The 10,720-nt window shown below is 40.7% G+C and overlaps 1 non-coding gene across 1 annotated transcript; it reads left to right on the forward strand.

Annotated features, from left to right (window-relative positions):
• The first annotated feature begins 4,685 nt into the window (after positions 1–4,685).
• On the forward strand, positions 4,686–4,804 carry LOC125092462 (5S ribosomal RNA). Its single transcript, XR_007124936.1, has one exon. It is a non-coding gene; the product is annotated as a 5S ribosomal RNA (ribosomal RNA).
• Positions 4,805–10,720: the final 5,916 nt, after the last annotated feature.

Here is a 10,720-nt window from a genome sequence, read left to right on the forward strand (position 1 = left end):
CACGCACAGCCTCCCCATTAACAACATCTCCCTCCAGAGTGGGACATTGTTATAATTGATGAACCTACACAGACACATCATTATCACCCAAAGTCCAGAGTTTACATTAGCGTTCACTCTTGGTGTTGGACAGTCTATGGGTTTGGACAAATGCACAGTGACATGTATTTCTCATTATGGTATCATGCAGAGTATTTTCACTGCCCTAAAAATCCTCTGTGTTCTGCCTATTCATCCCTCCCTGTCTCCCTGGCCACCCCTGACTGATGGCTCTATTATCTCCATAGTTCAGCCTTTTCCAGGATGGAAATCACACAGTATGTAGCCTTTTCAGATTGTTTGTTTCCCTTAGTATGATGCATTTTAGGTTCTTCCTGTCTTTTCATGGCTTGATAGATCATTTCTTTTTAGTGCTACATAATATTCCATTGTCCCTATGAACCTCAGTTTATCCATTCACCTACTGAAGGACATCCTGGTTGCTTCCAAATTTTGCCAATTATGAGTAAAGCTATTATAAACATCGTGTGCAGGTTTTTGTGTGGACACAAGTTTTCAGCTCCTTTGGGTAAATACCAAGAAGTCTGATTGCTGGGCCATAGGACAAGAGTACTTTTAGTTTTGTGAGAAACCGTCATACTGTCTTCCAAAGTGGCTGTACCATTCTGCAGTCCCATTAGCAGTGAATGAGAGCTCCTGTTGCCTTACCTCCTCACCAGCATTTGGTGTTGTCAGTGTTCCAGGTTTCCGCCATTCTAATTGGTATCTAGTGGTATCTCATTATTGCTTTAATTTGCATTTCCCTCCTGATATGGTGAGGAGCATCTTTTCAAATGCTTATTTTCAATCTGTATATTTTCTTTGGTGAGGTGTCTGTTACGCTCTCTGGCTTTTTTTAAAAATCAAGTTGCTTGTTTTCTTACTGTAGAGTTTTAAGTGTTCTTTGTATATTTTGGGTAATCATCCTTTATCAGATGTATCTTTTTTTTTTAAGATTTTTAAAATTTATTTGACAGAGATCACAAGTAGGCAGAGAGACAGACAGAGAGAGAGGGAAACAGGCTTTCCGCTGAGCAGAGATGGGGGCTCGATCCCAGGACCCTGGGACCACGACCTGAGCCAAAGGCAGAGGCTTCAACCCACTGAGCCACCCAGGTGCCCCTCAGATGTATCTTTTGCAAATCTTTTCTCTCTGTCTGTAGCCATGGTAATTTCATTATCCTTATTAATGAGTGGCTTAGGCATGGACATATAATCCTGGTAATGACACCTGTGGAAAAGTCTGTTGGAGAGCTTTTGGGAAAGCTATTTTTTTTTTCAGAAAGGGGCACCAGAAAAGGATGTCCTCTCCTTTGGTCTTTGGAAGTCAATGTTTGAGGACATGATCCCTGGGGCTGTTGTAACAGTTTGCAGCTATGAGGAGAGTAGCCGACAAACAGAACCTCAGAGGAGAAAAATGGAACGAAGATGAATCCTTCATCATATTGTTGGGCCAGTGAATTACCCAAACTGCCTTATCTCTGTTGTCCTTGCCATAGGACTTAATAAACTCACAACTGTTGGGGCTAGTTTGGGTTGTTTTCTATTACTTGTGTCCAGGCAGCCTAACTGACATACGTACACAGAGCTGATGGTTCCTATATAACATTAGGTGACATCATTCTTTGTCTCCTGACTCTACACTAAAATTTCATAGATTCAGCCCCATTAGGGCTGAAGTCAACGTGAAATAATTAAAACGGATTTATACGGTGTGCCTTTCTTTTGTCATTACTTTTACTTTATTAAGAATGTGTAGTTATAAAAGCAACAATTTTATCATAGAAAATTACGAAAAAAGTCCTTGTATTTTTTCTTTTTAAAACAGCAGAATTACTGGAGGTGTGCTCATTAAATTTGCAATGACACAGAGATAGGAGAACACCATATGACAGTCAAGATTCAGAAATATTTCAACAAGCTAGAACGATGAGCCCAAACCAACAAGGTGAAATGTAATAGAGAGACATGTACATTTTTGCATTTAGGTTAGAGCTGAGGGCTGTGGCTGCTCAGCCTGAGAGTTAAAGGCTGTTTATATGAAAAGTATCTGGGGGTTTCAGTTAAGTGCTAATTCGCTAAGTGCCAGGATTAGGACAGGGGGAAAAAAAATTACTCAAAGTGTAAATATATAAATCCCGCCTTCATTCAACAAGTATTTATTAAGCATGTATTCAACAAATGCATATGGCAGCTGGTTAAGAGGAAAGGCTTTGGACTTCAACTGTTCTCAGCTTGGACTGTGTGATCTTAGGCAAGTTTTTTCACTGTGTCTCAGTTTTCTTAACTGTAAAATAGGACTGATAACAACACATGGTGGCTGAGAGAACTGAATAAGAATATATGTTAAGTACTTATTAGCAATAATATTTTTTAGTACTTGGCCTTGCATTAGATCAATTGTGGTAATTTACCCACAATAATCTGCTTTGTTCATTTTATACCTGGAGAACTTATTTATTTTTTTTTAAGATTTGAGAGAGAGAGAGAGAGAGCAAGAGAGAGAATGAACGGGAGGAGCAGGGGGAGATGGAGAGAGAAAATCTCGAGCAGACTCCATGCTGAGCACAAAGCCTGACATGGAGCTCCATCTCACGACCCTGAGATCACGACCTGAGCTGAAACCAACAATTGGGTGTTTAGCTCACTGCACCACCCAGGCACCCCTGGAGGACTTTATTTTTATATCATATTTTGAAGCACACCGAGAGACTAGGGAATGACCAGGCAAGCATGAAAAGAGGATCTCTGGAAATAATATCGTCGGAGGAGTCATTTCAGGCATTAAACATTTGACCTGAAAAGAGTTCATATATTTAAACAGGAGCCCTATGGATCAGGTAATACATTTATTTAGTGTTGCTCCAAAGGGAACCCTGGACACAATAAGGAGAAGCAGAATTCAGCTCAATATACTGAAGACCTTAACTATGATTGTTATGCGATAACTGCATGGCCTAATTGGAAAAGCAGTGACCTCCCTGTCATTATTGTAAGTACTTGGGCAGAAGCCAGATGGGCATCTGTCAGGGAGGATGTGGGGAATTCAGTGAATCCTGCAGTTGTAGATTTGACTTGGGCTCCTTTTAGTAGTAAGGTTCGGACTGAATTTTTCACCCATGTATCCTTGGAAGGTTTTATAACCTATAGGGAATATTAAAGCACCATCAGGGAAACTATTGTCCTATCCATTTCGCAGAGTCAAAAATTTCAGAATTCAAATGTCCTCTGGAGACTAAGTAGATGTATTTCTCAATTACTGGTCTATGAATCGGTAAGAGAATTAAAAAACAAATTACTTATTTTTACATTTTATTAATTTTTCTTCCATTATAAAAGTACTACAAATACATTAAATAAAATGGTAAAAGAGAAAGGAAGGAAAAATCAGTTCTACATCATTTTTATGCATAGTGTTTAATATATGACCTGCATTTCATATATATAGATGTATCAACACAACTATATATATTTGTATATATACAAATATGCAATATATAAAATATATAAATGCAATAAATGCAGTATAGAGTACAAAATATAAATACGGTATATAATATAAATAAATAGGGGTGCCTATGTGGCTCAGTAGGTTGGATGTCCGACTCTTGATTTCGGCTTGGGTTGCAGGCTTAGGGTTGTGAAATCAAGCCCCGCATCGGGCTCTGTGCTCAGCACAGAGTCTGCTTGAGATTCTCTCTCTCCCTCTCCCTCTGATCTTTCCCCTGTGTGCACGCTTTCTCTCAAATAAATAAAATCTTTAAATATATATATTTAAATAATCTTTATAATCTTTAATATATGATCTTTAAATACATAATCTTTAAATATATATATATTATATATAAATATGTGTTATATATAATATATGTATATATAGGGTTTTTGATCTTTTTAGTATGTAAGAGTTGTACTAGTTTGCTAGGGTGGCTGTAACAAAATACTACACACTGGGTAGTATAAACAGCAAAAACTTGTCTCACAGCTCTGATGGCCAGAAGTCTGAAACCAAGGTGTCAGCAGGACTTGTTCTTTCTGAGGGCTATGAGGAACAGTCTGTTCCAGGCCTCTCCTCTAGGTTCTGGTGGTTTGCTGGCTGCCTTTGGCGTTCCTTGGCTTCTGCTACATAGTCCCAGTCTGTGCCTTCGTTGTCACATGGCCTTTTCCCTGTGTGCATGTCTGTTCCCCAATTCCCCCCCCTTTCACAAGGACAACAGTCACATTGGATTAGGGACCCACCCTCATCCAACATGATCTCATCCTAACTTAATGAATCACATCTGCAATGATCTTATTCTCATATAAGGTCATGTTCTAAGGTACTGGGGGTGAGGACTGCCATGTATGAATTTTTGGGGTACACAATTCAACCCATAACAAGGATCAAACCAATTTATGGTGCCATCTACAATGTATAAAGGTGCCTGTTCTCCTGTATCCTCAGTGACATCAGGTTTTATTTTAAAAAGTGATTTTTTTTTTTTTTTTTGCCAACTAGCTGAAGGATTGCACCATCATGGTGTTTTAATATATACTCCTCTCTCAGAGAGTATGAATGGTTTTCTGTTTGCTTACTAGTTGAATGTCTTCTTTTATGAAATGTCTGTTCGTGTCTACTGCCTCTATTTTTTAAATTATGAAAGTAAGTCTACGGCCATACCACCCTGAACGTGCCCGATCTCGTCTGATCTTGGAAGCTAAGCAGGGTTGGGCCTGGTTAGTACTTGGATGGGAGACCGCCTGGGAATACTGGGTGCTGTATGCTTTTTTTCCCCCCAAACTCTTTGGGACGCCTGGGTGGCTCAGTGGGTTAAAGCCTCTGCCTTTGGCTCAGGTCATGATCCCAGGGTCCTGGGATCGAGCCCCACATTGGGCTCTCTGCTCAGTGGGGAGCCTGCTTCCTCCTCTCTCTCTCTCTCTGCCTACTTGTGATCTCTGTCTGTCAAATAAATAAATAAAATCTTAAAAAAATAAAAAAAATTATGAAAGTAATATATCACAAAAGATTTGAAAAACAGAAAATAAAAACCACCCCTCATGCCACTACTCCAACATAGCTATTATCATTTTTATTGCCTTCTAGGCAATTTTCATATGCATGTTTTACTCTTGTAATTGTGGTTTACACAGTCTTATATCCTGCTTTTCTTACCTTACAGTGTATTACATATGGAAATGGGTTAATCTATAATGTATAGAATAGCTCATTCTTCAGTAATTATGAATTCAGAACCAGGCTTCTGGTATTAGACAAATAAAAGCTTTCCTAAGGATATACTACCTGGCCATTACTGGGACACAGAATAAGAGGATCTCTAGTTGTAAGAAAGTTAAAATTCCATTTCTGTGCCATGGCCTATCTGTGGGCATCTGGCACCCAGATGTCTAATACATGTTGGATGAACTGACAGCTTAGTTATTAGACAGGATTTTTATTCATTATTTTGGTGAGACAAGTCAGTTTTCAGGGTTTTCTTTGTCTGAGGCTACAGGCGTCATACATTTAAGAACCAGCATCTTACTAGGCAAAGCAGAAGTTGAACCAGTGTTACGACTCACCGTTTTAAAAATATATTTTAGAAGTCATAAGTGAAAAAGGGTTTTACAAAGTATTTTTCTCTTTTTTCCTTCCTTTAAAGATTTTATTTATTTATCAGAGAGAGAGAGAGAGAGAGAGAGAGAGAGAGAGAGTGAACACGAGCAGGGGGAGCAGCAGGCAGAAGGAGAAACCCCGGGATCATGACCTGAACTGAAGGCAGACGCCTAACCCACTGAGCCACTGAGGCATCCCTATGAAGTATTTTTCAAAGTGCACTTATGTATATCAAAAACTACGATTTCACAAAAACAAATCTGTTCCATGGACAAAATCTAAACAGGGAATCCCCTTTTTTCCCTTTGTAAAGAAAAAAATTCGTGTTAGAACTGAGAGATGTTGCAACTTATCATTTGTCCATCTTCTGAAACAAGTTGAGCTAAAAGAAATATCTGATGGTGTCTGTAATGTTACAGGTGTATATTGGTAATATGCACCAATGAATTATTTTTTCTACTTTGCGTCCTTCCTCTTATTTCTTTGGTAACATTTTGCCCACATTGTTACTAGTATTTCAGTCTTTCCAATTAAAATGTAAAGACTGCCTTCAAAATGAAACTCAAAAGGTTTCACATATGAAAAAAAGTTAAAGTTGTATAAAAAACAGTGCTTCTCAAACTATGAAGCTCTTCTCTAAGAATTTCCAATTCATAGTGGACCAATACTTCTATAAAATACAATAAGAATTAACTATTAGAAGAATATTTTTAAAAATCACCATGGCATAGAGAATTAAAATCCAAAAATTTAAGAGACTCTGGAGACATGAAAATTACCTTGTCAAGTTTCTATACATTTTTAAATGCTTAATCTTTTTTTAAAAAAAGATTTTATTTGTTCATTTGACAGAGAGAAACATGGGAAAGGGAGAAGCAGGCTTCTCGCTGAGCAGAGAGCCCAATGTGGGGCTCGATTCCAGGACCCTGGGATCATGATCTCAGCCGAAGGCAGATGCTTAACGACAGAGCCACCCAGGTGCCCCTTAAATGCTTAATCTTAATTCCTGAATTTATTTAGATATGGACTGGTAAAGAGTAGTCCACAGACAACACTTTGAATAGAACTGATATAAGGCATAGACCCTGGGCGCCTGGGTGGCTCAGTGGGTTAAGCCGCTGCCTTTGGCTCAGGTCATGATCTCAGGGTCCTGGGATCGAGTCCCGCATCGGGCTCTCTGCTCAGCAGGGAGCCTGCTTCCCTTCCTCTCTCTCTGCCTGCCTCTCTGTCTACTTGTGATCTCTCTCTCTGTCAAATAAATAAATAAAATCTTTAAAAAAAAAATAAGGCATAGACCCTGTCCAGGGGCTCCTGAGAGGCTCAGTCAGTTAAAGCATCTGCCTTTGGCTCAGGTCATGAACCCAGGGTCCTGGAATCGAACCCTGCATCGGGCTCCCTGCTCAGCAGAGGAGTCTGCTTTTCCCTCTCCCCCTACCTGCCACTCTGCCTACTTGTGTTCTATCTCTCTGTCAAAAAACAAACAAACAAACAAAAAAGACATAGACCCTGTTCTCAAGGAGCTAAGAATCTTGTTAGGGTGAACATTATGAGAATATGTATAACTAAGCATAAAACTGTATTATAATCTGTGTTACCCCAGACCACACCAGCCTAGAGCAACCTGCTCACTGCAGGGTAATAGATAAAATATATATTGGTCTCTGACCCTAGTTCCGGGCACAGGGTTCCTAAAACCCTTGTAATTGCCTTAGTGATAAGAGCACTAAGAATATATTTTGTTCTAATATTTGGCCTTTGACCCAGTTCCTGACACAGACTTCCTAAATCTCTTGAGATTTCCCAAGTGATAGGAGTATATTTTTGTTTAAATGAGGTGATTCTTGGTGGGCTCTTGGATGGGGGCTGGTCACCAAGCCATGATTAGAAGCTTGGAATTTTTAGCCCCACTCCTCATCCTCCAGAGAGGGGAGAGGGGCTGGAAATGGAGTTGATGATTAATCATGCCTACATGAGGAAGCCTCCCTAAAATCTCAAAGGTAGGAAGTTCAGAGAGCCTCCAGGTTAATGAACACATCCACCTACCAGGAGGGTGACCCACCCCAGCTACACAGGGACAGGAGCTCCCTTGCTTGGGACCCTTCCAGACACTGCCTTATGTATGTTTTTATCTGGTTGTTCATCTGTATCCTTTATCATATCCTTTTATAATAACCTGGTAAACAGTAAGTAAACTGGGTTCCTGAGTTCTGGGAACCACACTAGCAAATTAATTGAACCTGAGAAGGGGGTTGCGGGAAAATCTGGTTTAGAGTAGGTAGATCAATGCACAGGTGACAATCTGAACTTGCTATTGGCATCTGAAGTAGGGTAGGAGCAGTTTTGTGGGACTGAGCCTTTAACCTGTGGGATCTGATGCTATCTCCAGGTAGACAGTGTCAGAACTGAGTTGAGTTGAGTAAAAGAGATACATAGGAGGAAGACTGAGGTTGTTTCTTATCTTAAAGGTAAAGGGAGTACAACATGGACAAAAGAGCACACATCTACCTTTCCAGAGACACAAAAGATACTAACAGTTAAAAGAAGTAAAACTGTCAAAAAATAGATTAAAACAGCTATATAAATTGTAAAACTTAAGTCATGGTTAATTCATGGTTCTTTTAGTTGTATGACTGTAAAATTCACAGATTTCATGGAGAAAACTGCCATTATTCTGTCTCAATAATCACAATGTGGTCAGAAGAAGTCACACATAGCATTTCTCTCTCTTCTACACCAACCCCCTCCCAGTTATTTCTTGGAATCCCCAAGAACGTAATCTTATTTGCACTAAGCTCTCAAGTGGTCTTGTCTATACTCTTCCATTATCTGGTGACATGATACCAGGGCTTTGATGCTGATGCAGTTATCATTACTGGCAGGGTCTACCAGAGGTACTGCTGTCTTCAACATCTTAGTTTCAAGTATGAGAAACTAAAGTTTTGTCAGTTAGGTTTAATGAACCCAAGAGGTGCCGGTAACCTTTCCCAGGCCCTGGGCCCCAGACTCATGTACCCTGACAACGAGAAATACAGCACTATCTACGTGCTGTTAGTTGGTTCAGAGTGATTTCACATCCTGTAGCCCCATCATCCCAAACCACGCAAGGTGTTAATGTCCCAAGTGGTATCCGTAACTGAATCTTCAGTAAGCCTTTCCAACAATCTATGAGACCTGATGCTTCTGTGATGATGTACGTGAAACCAGTGAATCCCATGCACTTCAACCCAGATTATCAGTAGAAGCAACAAACTCTGAGTCCCTGACAAACTAATGTACTTTCAGGTGACTAGCCGTAACCTTATGGCAGGTGGATTGCACTAAATCTCTTCCATTATGGATGGCGTGACAATCTCCCTCAGTAGAAAAGAAACTCTTTCTGGACTTGCTCTCCCTGATGCTGCTGGGACATTCTTCTGCAATGGAGACTAGGGCCTTTGGGGATGCATTCTACTTGAGACATGCAATTTCTCACTGTCTGTGTCCATTTTCAGTAGTTCTTCACATTTTCACCTTTCAAAGGCTTTGGTAGTCTGGTAAAGTTTATGGGCCCCTTCTCAGAGTAGTATTTTTTTGAAAGATTTTATTTGACAGAAAAAGAGACAGCGAAAGAGGGAACACAAGCAATAAGAGAGGGAGAGGGAGAAGCAGGCTTCCCGACAAGCAGGGAGCCCAATGCGGGGATCGATCCCAGGACCCTGGGATCATGACCTGAGCCAAAGGCAGACACTCAACTGACTGAGCTACCAGGCACCCCCTCAGAGTAGTATTTTTAAGTGCAACATATAAGACACATAAGACTATTAAGGAAGCCAGTACAATATAATATTATATTGTACTATTTTCAGGCAACTTAGGGTTCTGGGGACCCCAAATCAAGAGGTTAAACTTGTTACTAATCCTCTGCTTTCACTTCCAGATCCATAACTGTTTGACCAAACCATGAACCTCTGCCAGTGAATTGGTATAGATGAGATGTTGGCAAACTGTAGTCTGTTACCTGGTTTTCTGAAGGAGGTTTTATTGGAACATAACCAGATCCATATATTTACTTCCTACTTATCGTCATTTTCGCACTGCAAGGGTGGTGTTGAGCAGTCGCCACAGAGATTGTATGTGGCCTACAAAGCAGAAAATATTTATTGTCTGCACTTTTAGAGAAAAAGTTTGCAAGTCCTGGTCTAGATCCTGGCCTAAAGGCCCAGCAAGCAAAGTGGACCAAAAGTACTCCTTGAAGTTCTGCCCTCTGGAGGATTTTCCTTCTCTGTTGTCCCCTGGAGATACCCCTCAGGGCTCTAATGCTGGAAAAGTTCACTTCTGCCTGTTAAAGGCCTAGTCTGCAGAGCCAAGTGCAAACAAGCCTTGAGCCCTCTATGAGGCTGTAGGTGGGAGTCACTGGAGCTATAGGGCACGGACAGCTGTGCTAGGGCTTTTACTTGCAAGATCCATTCAAGCCACTTGCCAAAAACACAGCTTCCACTGAAGATGAAATGCTTCAGGGCCCACCTAAATTTAGAGCGAAGCAGTTCTCTGCATGCAATTCATGACAGGCAGTTTGGATTATGTCGTTGCTTGAAGATATATGTTAGAAATCCAATCTCCATCAAAAACTAGAAGACAGGAACTGGTTTTAAAGGAGAAAAGTTACTTCCTTAAAAGAACATATAGATTTGTTCCAGAACTCCAGGGATGACTTGCTGTGATTCACTGGAATGAACTTTCCACACCTCGTAAAATCACAACCTGCCAGAAATGTTTTTGGTGCCACTGAGTTTCTTGGATGACAAGGGCCAGGTGGTAGAGCCACGTCCACTGGAGCGTGGACCACATGGAGTAACATCCCTTGCTCTGGGCCTTCTCAAGGAGGGAGGGATACAGCTTTGTAGGCCAGTACATGGAAAGAAGCAACCAATCAAATGTAACACATGTTTCCTTCAACAGCCACTGAAGTCCAGTAAACAGTAGGGGCTCCATGATGTAACAACTTTCCATTCCCAGTGGACATGTTATCCAATAAGTCCAAGGTCACTACTGGACATACCTGGCCTCCCCCACCCCAATTTTACTGAGGTGTCAGCAGGCCCTTGCATT

Source organism: Lutra lutra, chromosome X (assembly GCF_902655055.1).
Source record: "Lutra lutra chromosome X, mLutLut1.2, whole genome shotgun sequence".
In the NCBI taxonomy this organism is placed as follows: domain Eukaryota; kingdom Metazoa; phylum Chordata; class Mammalia; order Carnivora; family Mustelidae; genus Lutra; species Lutra lutra.